We start from the raw sequence: 12,615 nt of genomic DNA, 5'->3' as shown, positions 1-12,615 counted from the left end.
TCAGACTACTTTCCCCAGTGAAAGTAACTCTGATCTGTATTTACAACCATTTTAAGTCAGGCTATTACAACACAGCGGACAGGGCGTTGAGAGATCTGATGACCAACCTCTCCCCCCATACCTTGTTGGAGGAGATTTTAATAGCAGACATTTCACTTGGGATAATTTCACCAACAACATGGGTGAAACTGTTGCCAAGTGGGCAGCTGATTTTGAAATGGCACCGCTAAATGACGGTTCTAAAACGAGATTCAGTCCCCATCAGAATAAACAGGACACCTCAATTGACGTCTCTTTCGCTTCAACCAACATCATAGGCAGGTTCAAATGGTCCACCGATTCAGATCCCAGCAACAGTGATCACGTTCCTATCAAAATTGAGCTTGATAGTGCTTGCCCTTCCGTTCCTGTAGTAAAAAAGTGGAAACTGAAAGAAGCCGATTGGGAAAAATATTGCCGAGAAATAAGTGACGAACTTCTATCCATTCCACATCCGAATGTAAACAACATTACATCAGCCATAGCCCAGACTGCTAAACGCTCCATTCCACGTACGACTGGGAAAACTGCACCAAAGTTTGCCTCATGGTGGACCGAAGAAATCGGCGAGCTCATTGAAAACCGGAAGAAAAAGTGGAAAATTTTACGAAGAACGAATAAATCAGCTAGTGAATGGGAAGAAGTAAATGACGATTTTCGCAAAGCCAGAGCCGAAGCAAGAACAGCTGTTGAGAAGGGAAAGAATCAATCCTGGAGTGATTTCTGCGAATCATTCAATCCTTGTACTTCGGTTTCCGAAATGTGGCAAAGGTTCGGTAAAATTACCGGAAGAAAAGCGATCCGAACAAGGAGGATGTCGATTGAAGGAAAATTTACCGATGACCCAAAAAAAATAGCGAATCACCTTGCAGACACATTCGAAAAAAGCTTCAACTTAAGCGAATACCCTGATACCCACTAAGATACCCACTAAGACCCATTATTAATGATCTCCCAAATCGACCGATAACTATACCTTTCTATAAGAAAGACAAAAAAAACGAACTAAAAAACGAGGTGGACTAGTTTTTCAGGGATTTTGCCCAAATGTTTCCTAGTTTCGCGACTCGGAAAAGTTGTTCGAAATACATTCCTAAAGCATGACATCAGGATGCAGAAACTTTTCTAATCAATATGCTCCAGAATATGATGGCAATTACATCACGTCGTATTTTTTCCCTCGGAAATTTTAAATTTCATCTGTTATCATTTCCCTTTTTCAGGTTCCATTTGCAAGCAAAAATAGGGAAAAAAAAATCACGAAAGCAAATTTACGAGCGCGCCCTGAATGAGTCCTTATTTGGTTAGGGCCACCTCATTTCAGCTTGCGCATTACTGTAGTAGCGAGGTTTTGAAATCCTCCTCGCTTCACAAATCTTCACAAATCATCGCCACCAGCAGCAGCAGCAGCCAGCTTTTCGACAAGACGGAAGCTTCACTACAACAGGATGACATATTTATGGCCGGTTCGGTGAAGCTCTGTGTGAGCTAAATTAACAACTCTGCTGCTTTGCTGCCGGTGAAAAATACGGACCAGCATCGTAAAAAACGCATCCTTCCCAAACCCAGCCTCGAAAATCAAGTTCGAGAGAAAATGAAATGAAATAAAAAAAAAATATGGAGGATGCAACCATTCCACCGAGAAGCAATCCCGGAAGCCCGACGACTCTCGAAAGTCCAAAAGTCCACACTGCCGATCCGAGTCGAGGACCGAAAACTGGCTGGCTGCAGAAAGCAAAAGGGGAAATCCTTAATTACGGAAGTATTAAGAAATTTTCAACTGCACTAATAATAGTATCTCAAAAGTATAAATTGTCCCCACACTCGTCGTAATAATGAAATAATATCTTCCTCGTCGCCAGTTCATTCGGTACCACTAGGAAGAAAAATAAAATAAAAAAAAACGGAAGAAGAAGAAGTTACCTACTTTTCATACGGCTGAGAAGAGAAGCTGCGATTTTTCGTCCTCGACTCAAGGTTTTTGATCCTAGAAGATGAAGCAGAAGCATTGCTTTTGCTGGTGAATTTTTCATCTGTCCTGGGTTTTTATTTATCATCTACCCAACTATCTACTATATAATTTTAGAGATCATCCAACGGCTATTGGAACTCCCTCTCACTTCAATGCGGAAATGCTGGTTGCAGGAGCATTTGCAGGCAAACTTTCTCCATTTCGGACACTTTTCTTCCCGTTTTGGAAGAGTAGTTTTTTTCTTTTCGAAACCATTTTTCTGTTATATCACTAGTCAACTGTCTATGTTCTTTTACCTACTTCTGGATTGATTATGATTTCAGTTCAGATTGGGTCTTTCAAATGTATTACAATTGCATTTCAACAGAATCTTTTAGTGTAGGAGTTTTCTGAATTCAGTTTCATTTTCAAATCAGTATTATTGCGGAAATTTGCATTAATCTACACCCATAGAAGAGGTTGCAAAAATCCAATGCCTATTTAGCACATCTCTGTGCCGATAATGCGCTGAAACGTGCACTGTGCCGAAGATGATATGTTTGAAAAACCGTAACTGGCATAAGGACTCGGCTCCCAACTAAAATGATGCATGACCACTACATTCAAGCAAAACAAGAAAAACATTTTATGGGATTTCGTTCCTATTGGATAATTCATCCCAGAAACAAGAAAATAAAAATATAAACCACAGCGCCCGTAGGGAGAATCGAACTCAAATAACTAACCAAATGGTCTTGTCAGACCGACATCTTAACCAGTGTACTATTTGAGCTTCATGCAGGAAGAGGGATATTTGTCATAGGCATTCTGCCACCGATCAATCACAAAAGAAACGCACGACAGTGGCTTCCCGGCGTTTGGCCTCCTTTCAAGGTATTCATTTGTCTTGCGATGGAAACGGGAAAGGGAACGGGAGTGGAGGAAACGGGAAACCCATTGAATGAGAACTGTGCTTTGCTTACTGCCTGCTATTACATACACACGCTACATATACACAGCTGCTAAAGCCGGGCAGCTTGGCCGGTGTTTGTTTGCCGGTGAATTGAAGGAATATATTCTTGTTGCTTTTGCTACATACACACGCACAGCTTAGCCATGGTTGTTTGCCGGCGAATTGAATTGAAGGATTGTTTTTTTTTTTGTTGTTGCTTTTACTGCATACACACGCACAACTCGGCCGTGGTTGTTTGCCGGTGGATTGAAGGGATTGAATTAGAAGGATGTTTTTGTTGTTGCTTTTGCTACATTCACACGCACAGTGCTCGGTTCGCTGGCTTCGGCTGATGTCATGCTGAAACAACTAGCAACGCAACGCAACGCAACGTTCCAATAAGATTGCGTTGCATTGCATTGGTATGTCATGCTGGCGCGACCTGTCACTTTGAAATTCCCTACAAATCATCACTTCTCTACATCTGATAATGCTTTGAATCGTCTCCTTTCTTTCCGGAGCCATAAAAAACTCATCAAATCACGACCCGGCTTGCAAGAATGCCGAAATTTGAACCGACAAAATTCCTTGTTTTTTTGCCGGAACGAAGAATTCATGAAAATTTTCTCGCCGATTAAGATAGTTTTTAGTTTATTATCACAAGTTCGGACAGATCTTCGTACTATTGTGCTTAAAACCCGGAATCACTGCTTCAAATCGAGAAAAAACAATGTTCCTATTGGATTTCCTACTAGTCGCGCTACTAAACACATTGGCATCAGATTGGTCGCGCTACACAAAGCGACCAGTATGACAGGTCTGCGCGATTTCCATGGAGATCAAATGAGAGCTGGTTAGTCGTGTGAACGTTGCGTTGTAGGTCGCGTTGCTAGTTGTTTCAGCATGACATCAGCCTTCCTGGTGTTGGCCGGTATTTATTTCCATCCTTCTTCGTCTTGTGATGCGATAGGGAGGGACGTGAAAGCGTTTTTATTTTGTTTCTTTCAGACATACGCAATTCGGTTAACTTGGGAGATTAATGCCGGTGGGAGCAAATCGAATCAGCACCGATCGCGTTATCTTCTTGTACCAATGATGCTATGTAATTGACTACACGCCATTGGCACAGAGGCTGAATTTTGGGTGTATATACATATAAAAAGCAATTTCTGTATGTTTGTTTGTTTGTCCTCTATAGACTCAGCCGTCTTTAGAGCTAGAGGTCTGAAATTTGGCATGTATGCTCATTAGGACCAGGAAGGATGAAAAATGTTTTCAGATTTTCGGATGACCCCTTCTGAAAGGGGTCGTCCATACAAGACAAATATTGTTTACGCGTTGTTGACGTTATTTTTCGTCGGATTGTCATGAAAATTTGCACATAAGTGTTTTGAAAGACGAGCAATCGATTTCAGCTATCAAATTTTGTGTAAGGGGTCATCCAATGGGGTCGTCCATATTAATTGTTACGTGATTTTGCGATATTGACGTTATTATACATAGTATTCAGCTGGAAATTGGTACACGATAGTTTTGAGTGACGTGCAATCGATTTCGGGTATCGAGTTCAGTGTAAGGGGCCGGCAAAAGGGGTCGTCCATATTAAATTTTCAGTATCTTAGTAATATTGACGCTTTTATACATCGGATTGGGATGAAAATTTGGACATAGGAGTTATGAGGGACAAACAACTGATTTCACTCATCCAAACTAAAATCAGGGGTCGGCCAAAGGGGTCGTCCATATTCACTGTTCACTGTTTATGCGATATTGTCGTTATTATGCATAGGATTCAGACGAAAATTGGTACACAAGAGTTTTGAGAGACGAGCAATGAATTTCACGTATTAAGTTCAGTGTAAGGGGCCAGCAAAGGGGGTCGTCCATATTAACCTCTCAATATTTTTGCAATATCGTCATCATTATACATCGGATTGGGATGAAAATTCGCACACGGTAGTTTTCAGGGACGGGAAATCGATTTCAGATTTCAAATGTTGCCAGGGGTCGACGAAAGGGATCGTCCATATAAATTAATTTTTCAATGTTTTTAGCAATATTGACGTTATAATACAATGGATTGCTTTGAAAATTTGCACACGGGAGTTTTGAGGGAAGGGTAATCGATTTCAGATATCAAAGATTGTATAAGAGGCCAGCGAAAGAGGTTTAGCGTTGTTATGCAACGATTGAGTCGAAATTTATACACGGGGTATTTGACATGGTCAATTGATTTCTGATTTCAAATTTAGCGGCAGACGACAGACAAAGTGATCGTCCAATATTTTTGCAATTATTAATTAACAATGAATTCAGAAGTGCATCTGGAAAATGCTTGGCAATTGACTTTCATATAAACTGTTCATGACATATTCCAAGTTGAAAACGAAACGGAGTTCATATGGGATCAGCTAGTATCCTAATAAAATTCTGGGTGTTAAATTCATGTTGAAAGAAATCTTTACAAACTTGTAGAAACGTCACTTTACTTTTTGAAGTGTTGTCAAACAACACATGACATGATATAAGGCCTTTGGAGTCAAAGGGGTATAAGTGCACAAAAGCTGATTTCGAGAAAAATGCATTTGAAATTTGTTGTGTTCCAATAAATTTCATAGATATTTTTTCCGACCTTTTAACTGATATGACCTTCTTAAACGAAAACAATGCATTTGACATTATTTTTACAAAAAAACAACGTATATTTGACGTTGATAGAGATGACTTATGTTTTTTTATATTCGTAATTATACCCCTTTGCCACCAAAATAATTCACTTACACCTCTTTGTCTCCAACATATTTTACCACTTAGTTGATTGGTCCTGACAATTTGGTTAAGAAAACAACATGATTTAGTTTTGTATGAATCAGAGTTGTGATTAACCATTGTGAATTATTATCACTATCATTATCGTTCACTGAGTCGCGGTTTGAGATGGAATTACTCTGCTCAAGTGTTCTATAAAAGTTATGATGAATTGGAGGGCGTTAATCTAGTAATTTCTGCAGATCTTTATATTTGGCTGACTCGATGGGAAGTGTATCCTGGTAAAGTTCGTCGAGAGTTTTAACTTCTGAAGGTCGGCCTGGTCTTGTCAACTTCAAGTCGACCTCCCCAAATGGTGAATTCTCATCCAGAGAAGTTTTGTAAAAGACTTTTAAAAGGTGTTTCTTAACAAAATTGCAGCCACTGCATATTTCGTATGCCTTTGATTGGTTTATTTCACAATATGGTGTCCATTTTCGAAACGGACTTAAAGCCATTATGATTTAATTTCTTTACAGTAAATTTACGGCTTATTTTTCAACGATATTGACTCGGTCATCTGGTACAAATACATACTGTTTCTTTCTACGAGCCTTTTCTATCAGCCCAAAATCCGCGTCAAACTCCATATAAGAGTGACCAGAGATAAGAAATTTATTATCTACTTTTTCGAGGTTAGAATTATTTATCATCCAAAATTTTATAATGTTTCTGTTTTGACCTCCACAATTAACACTAAACGCGATCAGATGTTCGACTGTTGATGTTCAATATAGTTCAATAAACAAGTGCCGACCTCCTGGGATCCGCGATTACCCTCGATCTCATGCCACATTTACATCGAGGCTTTTCCTGTAGCCAGATCATGAACACCAAAGTTCAGTGTCCATAGTTGACGAGGATAATATATGAGACCCGTTGTTAGAGTTGAAGTTGGCAAGGTTTTCTGCAAATTAAAACAGATCGAATGGACACACGGATCGTCATGTGCCATCTGTTTAGCTGTTTTCTTGGCAGCTTTAGCTGATTCGACGTCTTTGAAATTGTTCTCTTTTTCTATGATTTTCTCTTCAATCTCCGATTGATTTTGGACAAATGTCTGTTATCGCACGTCGTCTAGCTTATCGCACATGTATCAGAATGAGGCCGTTTAAAACTTAAGTTAAACTTAATGTTGCAGGTTCTCGATATTCGATTTCACAGGCCTCACAATAAAGTTTATATAGCTTGAGAATATTCAAATCCGAATTTAAAAATTGCCTCTGGGGATTTGTCGATCTAGAATAGTGACTGCTGTATCTTGGGAACGTTGCGATATGACGTTTGACGTGTTCAAGTGTATCTTGTGGTGTTTTATTTGAAGGAGTGTGTTTACCACGTTTGTCGATTGGGGCTATTACTTAATCCTGTCTTTTTAATATAAATAAAGTTAAATCTTTTATAACTTATGTCAAGCGTTTTCATGATAAAAATCTTACTCGGCGATTTTTAATTGTTATCGAAACACTCAAAGACTTTTGCTTTTCAGCAAAAGTCTTGAGTCTACGAGAAAAAAAGATTTTCATACAGCTATTCGAAAGGCTGGTCTGGAGATTCCAGAAACCGAGGTTAAAAACTCTTGGAATATTCTCAAACGTTCCTTTTCTGAAAAAGTTTTACATGTATTGTATATCGACAACGATGATTGTTTAAGGAATGAATAGCTCTGGCTTGTCCTATAACACCTTTTTTATCCAAATATGTTTTTCCGGAATTCCGTTATTGCTTACGTGTATTTTTCTACCACACGTTCGAGTTACTTACTCGCTTTCTCGTTCTTCGCGGAGTATAAAAAGAACTAACCTCGAAGCTGCCTTCTGTTTCTGGTAATTCCACTGTGATTTTCGATCCATCTTCGAGTTCGATTTATTTATACTCGGACCAGCAACTTCTAGAAAAGAATTTTCATCTATATAGTGCTGGGCAGCGCAACAAAAAGATGTATCTTACCTTCTGAAGAACAAAACGGTCCACTGGTGCTTGCATTGGAATCTGTCGGTATATACGAAGTATCACTATCGGGACTAAAATCTTCAAATTGTGAGCTCGAATAATCGGTATTGAAGGTTGCCATTTTGTTGGATGACCAAATGTTGTTAAAACGATGTATTGAAAGTTTTTGTTGGCTATCAGTCTGAACACCTCTTTTTAAATGATGAAATTATAACGACTTGCCAATCTCAATAACCATCAGATAGAAAAGACAACAATGGTTATTGAAAGTTATTGTTTTACTTGATGGCAAAAGGGTATAAGTGAGATTATTTGGTGGCAAAGGGGTATAAATGCTGCACTTATACCCCTTGGCACCAAACAAAATACTGTTTATATTTAGGAGTGTTTTTTTCGGGGAGACAAAAACAGTTGTAAATAGTGGATTAAAATTGCCAAAAAAATAGCATATACACTTTCACGCTCATGGAATCGTTCTACATGTTTAACTCAGTTCTTTAGATTTTGTTACTTATACCCCTTTGGCTCCAAGGGCCTCGTATACTGTTTCCGAGCAAACGCGGTTCAAAATTTTCTTTTTCTCGTTTATCTTACATTTATCCGAAAATTCTAACTTTCGTTCGACCGGAAAAGTATTAAAAAGAAATTTTTTGATTTTTTTTATAAAACTCTATGTTGTTGAATTCTGTTTTATTTTTATTTCTATTTTATATAAATTTGTTTTGAATTCTAAAATTTGAATGATGTTCTTTATTCTAATATTGATTTCGGTAATAGAAAATCTTCATTGTTCTTTTAATTTTTTCGACTATTCAGATTCTATAGTAAAAATTTGTAATTTGAATCATTCCTTCGAACGTAATTGCTCTTCAATACTGAATTTTGTTTAAGAAAACTGATCAATTTATGGTATTGTTTTAGATTTTGTATCTTCATCAGAGAAAAAAAAAATTAATTCGTTTTTTTTTTTATTGAGATTTATTGAATTTTACAGATATATCTCTAAAAAAATGGAAAAAACATTAGGCCTAGAAAAATCGCCCCGGTCCCTCGACGGCTTAATCCGGCCCTGTCTGAGAGTCAAATTTTAATTAATTTACAAGGTTATTAATTTTTTTTTTATTTTTTTTTTGTGGCGTTTGCTGATACACGAGGTACAACTAATGATCAATCCCGACACGAGATGCCAAAACAAGTATCTGGGTTCAATACTCGTTTCAAGTGCTGATATTGAGTATTAGTGTGGTACCACAATGCACACCGTGGCAAGTCAATGTAATCATAGAAGGGATGGTCTGAATCAGCAAAATAAACTTTTCAGGTGCAGAGAACTCATACGACCCTACATACAGTGGATGCTGTTTTCAGACAGGTTAGGGGAGGGTTTATGTTTACGGGAAATGTTATGATTTATAAATAAATATAAAAATAAACAAATAAATACAAAAACAATGGAACGAGCTCACCAATTTTGTGATGTATCCAGCTGAGTTCATGGGGGCCTTTTTAAGATTTGGAACCAACTGACCACCTTTCGCAACAATAAGGCTAATCCACGCACATTAAATAACATTTTATTTCTTCAAATTTTCACATTTAAAAAAAAATTCGGTTCAATTTTCCTTAACCGAAAGAAAATTCGAGAGAGATTAAAAAGCTTACATACATACAAACAAACAAAACAAATTCAATGTGAGAATGGGATCAAAACCAAATAAGAATATCGATGTTCACCTTTTTGAGGAAGTTAGAGGGGTGGGCGTTCAATCTAGGTTAAGTAAATGTTGATAGTAGTCGGACGTAAAACGAACACAAATACCACGAAATGTTACAATGCAACAATGCAAACGGAAAATGGCAAACTCTATGGAATATAAACAAAATTCAAAATAACTCTACGGAGTATGAAAGATTGTAAACTCTACGGAGGATAAACGGATACGTTGGTCATTAGGGTGGCAACCAAATGAGTCACCAACCATATACATTTTGTAGATTGGCCCAAAAACTGACCTAAATATGCAAAAAAAGCTCAATTGGGCTTGATTTAGTAGTGCCTCAAAGCGCTGATTGTTTCGATTTTTTTTGGAAATTGTAAAAATCAAAATTTTAATTTTGATGCCAAACTACATAAAAATGCAAAACATGTCGAATCTGGTGTTATCTCGCAAATTTTCTAGACTCGATTATCTGCCGTTCCAAGCAAAATTGTCCCATATAAAAAAATGTACTCACGAGAAAGAAGCGATTGAAATTTAAGCTGTGTTTCTCGCGTGAGCACATGTCGTATGAAACAAAATGTAAACAAACATGTTTATTGCGAAAAAAAAAAATACAAAAACTGACTTACACTAGTCGCATTCTTCCCATTTAGAATACTTGTATCCAGGACAACTTGTTCTATACATGAAATACAAATTTTAAAGTTCTTTTGATAACCTTTGCAGCAGTTTTCTGTGAATTCTTAAGATGTTTCAAACGGCGTTATGAAAGTTCACGCGAGATTTCCATTTATTCTCTCAAACTTACAACAATTCAAGTTAATCATTTTACAATGTTTCCTGCAAAAAAAAAACATTTTGTACAACTAATGGGAAATAAGAAACAAAAATGCTTCGTGTGACAATTTTGCTTAGAATCAGAACGCAACCGATGCTAGTTCTATGAATAACTGTCACGTTATAGTTTTTTTCCCAAAAAATCAAGTTATAGTTTCTTATTTTTCCCAAAAAGTCAAAATAAACCGTAATTCGAGAAATGTGTTCCTCTTTGTTTATAAAAATGTATAGTTGAGTAGGTATCGATCCTGTTCGTAGTGCCTACCGAAAAATGTGATGGAAATTTTTCTGAATAAATCACTCAAGGTACCTCGCTCTTCCCCCACCCTCTATTTAAGCGTTTTTTTCAGTGAATAACATTATATTCAACAGTTTAAACTCATCTTAGGCGGCATCCATAAATTACGTAACGCAAAAAATGCACTTTTTTGACCCCCTCCCCCCCGTATGTCACCAATCGTAACGCTTCGACGTACCCCCTATGAAAATAACGTAACGCTGATAATAAACCCCCCCCCCTCCTCCGATTTTCTCATGTTTCTAAATACTGATTTTCGAAGGTCAAAACAGGTTTTAAACTAAATTTTTTCAACGTTCTTTAAAACGGAATTAATATTGATCAGAATCGCTTCTTAATACTGATGAATGATAATTCTCTAATAAAATAAATTGAAGGTCTTATTACGAGTTGCTCTGTGCTTGTAAACTGATGATATACCTTGATTATAATATTTTAATGGCATTGCGGCGAGATGAATTCTGAGTAGAAATTTTTAAGACTTTGTGAAATATATAGGTGGATAGATGAAGCGAGTGCGCGAGCGAGCGAGTCTTAAAAATTTCTACTTAGAATTCATCTCGCCGCAATGCCATTAAAATATTATAATCAACAATTATAACGGCGATAAAAATCTGAAACACTGATGATATACCTTGTTTACTTTATATGATTCAAAGAGCATAACTTGTAACGCAAAATATTCTCCACTTAGTAATATTCGTCGGAATTATGACGAGGACGCGCATTTTTCAAATCAATTTTGAAAAAATAGTAAAATTTTCGTCTTAATGTTGAATTGAGTTCTTGGGGATAAATGTACCCTATATTCGGTTTTCCAACGGTTATTTCACGGATATTCAACACACATTTAAAGGAATCTATCTCACAATCTTTAGAAAGAAAGATTACAATCCAGTTTAATCATATTGGAGCTCACAAATGTTAAGCTGATTTTGGTTTGCATATCATTCTTCTAAAATTGCATGACATCAAAATAGCTGCAATGAAACTGAAATTTTTAAGACAAAAATCGTTACGTAACGATGAGCATACCTCCCCCCTCCCCTATGTCATAATTCGTAACGATCGAGCTTACTCCCTCCCCTCCCTAAGAGCGTTACGTAATTTATGGATGCTCCATTAAGGGATTTTTTTTGATAAAATTTGAATTTTTCATAGAATTTTCTCTAGCGTGACATTCATGCGTAGAAATATCAACAGAGACAACTACTTTGATGAAAATTTCATATAAGTTCAGACAGAGGTATAGTTGTTTGTTTTTTTATTCGAAAGCTAACACTAGAAGAGACCATTTTCAGCAAAAAATAAAGAAGATCCAAAAGTCACATGAGACAGTTTTGCTCGGAACGGCAGTTATCCGTGAAAAAAAAGAAATGCACGGATAATCGAATCCTCCCTCTCTGATTCACTATAATTAATGGGCGTTTATCTAAGTCCGTTAAAATAAGTAATAGTACAAAGGTTGAAATTATTATACGTGAAACTAGTTTTTTTTTTGTATTTTATGAAAATTTGTGATGAATTAAAAAAATATTTAGTATAAAAACTTGCCTTGTGTACGAACAAATTCCAATGCTCCCATTTAAGAAAACAATTTTGAATGTTAAAGCTGAAACTTAGGATAAATTATAGATTCGATGCCCGTTCAGTAACCATAAAGATTAAATGAAAAACTTATGACAAACTTCGCCATTTTGGGTTCATTTGTCAAGATAAATAATGTTCGAATAAAAAAAATGATTTCACTCAATGAGGATACACTCTTGAACAGACCTATAAAAATCAACAACTGAAGCGGCCTTCACTGTAAACACGCAACACGTGAGAAGATTCTCTCGAGAGAGCATATCGCTCTCCCCGAAACCAAAAAAAAAAAAACTTCGCAACGCAACAAACGACATGAAATCTCAAGAGCCATCCTGCCCAAACAAAAAGGTAGGTTATGTTCTCTTCACTAACCTGATACTTTTGCTGCTGATCCGGCTTCAAGTTGGCGGCCCTCCAGTTCAGCGACATCACCGCACAATTCTTCGAATTCCACACAAACAACATA

This window comes from Uranotaenia lowii, chromosome 3 (assembly GCF_029784155.1).
Source record: "Uranotaenia lowii strain MFRU-FL chromosome 3, ASM2978415v1, whole genome shotgun sequence".
Taxonomy (NCBI): Eukaryota; Metazoa; Arthropoda; class Insecta; order Diptera; family Culicidae; genus Uranotaenia; species Uranotaenia lowii.
Note: the sequence above shows the minus strand (reverse complement) of the source record.